Genomic DNA, 2,482 nt, shown 5'->3' with positions numbered 1-2,482 from the left:
TCTTCTTCTTCTTCTTCTTCTTCTTCTTCTTCTTCTTCTTCTTCTTCTTCTTCTTCTTCTTCAAATTTTTCAAATTTTGACACAAAGCCAGCAATTTGGTGAAGGACTAAGTCGATTCTTTTGACCTCAGTGCTCAAGTGGCCGAGATATCTTAACTTTCTGATGAGGAGAAATGGCGAACAACTAGTGAATTTCAACATTTTATTCTTTTGCAACCTCTACTGTTGCTTTGTTTGGATTCACTTCAATACTGGTCCTTACTTCTACGTTTGTCAGTTGTAAAAATGTGTCAACAACCTTACTCCACTTTTAGGTTCTCATCTCCATTTCGATGTGTTGCAACCAATATTGACGTACGTATTAGTTAAGATATTCTGGCTAATGACTTGGTTGATATTGAGCGCAGATTCTGCTGTTTTGCATTCTGTTTTGAACTTATGTAATAAAATCACTCAGATTTGCTTTTTCCTCGTCTTTAATTCGATAGCTTACAATAAACAAGAACAAATAGTAAAATCATTAGCATAAATCAATATACTATATCAAAATCCTCGCTTCAAAATGGCATGAACGTTGTATTTAAAAAATAAGCAACAACGCCAAAAACAGACGCAAACAATTATCTTTGTATTAGCCCCATAGTAATAATAATTGCATTAGAACCAGTAGGAATGCTTGAAGTTGAAAATTATTAATGTTGAATAGAAAAGAAAGAATGCTGTAAGGCATTAAGAAATTGATTCTCTAGATGTAATTTTGAAAAAATGCCAAAGTAACAGTCATGGAGAGGAAATTGAGAAATAATTCCTAATCAATATTAGGATACAGAAATTATTCTAAAATGCTGTCAGAGAAGCTGGAGAATAAATGTATTGATGACTATCAGCAAAGCCAGGTTCCTGATGCGTAGAACAGGGGACATGAAGTTGTGACTTTTATACCTTTACCAGAAAATATTGTTCAATAATATAAACCAAGGTGAATGCAATGGCGAGTACAGACAATGCAATGTCAAGTAGAAACCTTGCATAAAAGATTTACTTAAAAGGTGATTAGATTTCAGCGATAAGTGACTTAATCGCTAATCCTAGTGGTTTATGTTACTGAGCGACTAGGCAGTAAGTAGGAAACCAAAATACTTTAATTGTTGTGGAAGGGTAAAATGGAGTTTAATACAAAAAGTAATAAACAAAATAAATAAATTGAGAATCGTCCAATAGACGTGCAATTGTATATCAACACACAAGAGACTCTACCCGGAATTTTCCATCAACTCTGATAATGGATGAGCACTACGTAATTGCAAAGATGGATATGCAAATATTAAGATAAAATTCTTAAAAACAAAATGAAAATAAATTTCAATGCAAAACTATAAGTTCTTTATAGTAAAGCAAACAAATAGAAGCGATATTTTAGCCAAAAAATCTGGAAACGTGTAACCAGAAATCAGAGATTAAAGAAATAAAGACAAACAAAATGAAAACAAAAGTTCTTAATTAAAGGCTAATAAGTTATCTGCATTGACGGAGAAACAAATTCAAGCACATAGTATTTATACGTATATCAACATAAAGACTAAATTGTTATCGTAGCGGACAGTATTTCGCCGAATCACTCGCGGAAGTAAATATCAACTGCTTATAGATTAATGCTATAACATTACAAAAGTTTTATACTACCATTCCAACAATATGAGTTGACTACATAAAACCTTGAAAATAAAATTGCATGATAAACATATCCTTTAAGATAATAGTAAAAAATATATCCTTTATGATAATAGTAGAAAAATGTAAGTTGCAATAGATCAAATAAATGTTGATTATAACGAGTTCTACGTACTTTCATGTGAAATACAACTTGCAAATATATTTATTATTTCCTGTTTCATATGTATGTATCATCTAAAGATATTTCTCAAAACAATTTAGCAAAAAAGAGTAATTTAAAGAAGAGCTTATATTCAAATGTTCGAAATAAAAAGGAGGAAAATAGATAAGCAGATCAAATGTGCAAACGGACATTAAAAAAAAAAAAGGTGAGATGAGAGCTTTTAAAGTAAAACTGGATAAAACCGTTTACTTTCGAACCATAATGTGGTAGAAATTACCGTTACGATAATTATGGAGGGGATCTTCAAAACAAACCAACATTGATTCTAATGTCATACATTCCAAGCATTGCACCTGAGTGTCTAGATATAAAGTAGAAGTGTATAAATTTATAAGGTAGAAGAATATATTTAGCGTTGTCAGGGGTCAATTGGAAAGATTATACGTAATATAAGTTATTGAAAATAATATGATACACCGTAGTCAGTTTCAAATCTGATAAAGCAAATCCAGAGGGACCGCATCTCATACTTAGAAAGCTATCATATGCAGTGTTTCTTATTAATTTAAACCTTGCAATACTGTTACTGATATTCATCAGATGTAGCATTATCTGTATATATATGTATATATATATATATATATAT

At 30.8% G+C, this 2,482-nt stretch overlaps 1 protein-coding gene across 14 annotated transcripts in view; it reads right to left on the bottom strand.

Moving 5' to 3' along the window:
* The window catches only part of LOC106876118 (FMRFamide peptide receptor frpr-18), a 162,455-nt gene that overhangs the window by 44,078 nt on the left and 115,895 nt on the right, over nucleotides 1–2,482 (bottom strand). The gene's annotated exons all lie outside the window — the stretch shown is intronic.

The sequence above is a fragment of the Octopus bimaculoides genome, chromosome 15, assembly GCF_001194135.2.
Source record: "Octopus bimaculoides isolate UCB-OBI-ISO-001 chromosome 15, ASM119413v2, whole genome shotgun sequence".
NCBI lineage: Eukaryota > Metazoa > Mollusca > Cephalopoda > Octopoda > Octopodidae > Octopus > Octopus bimaculoides.
Note: the sequence above shows the minus strand (reverse complement) of the source record. Positions and strands in the feature narration are given on the sequence as shown.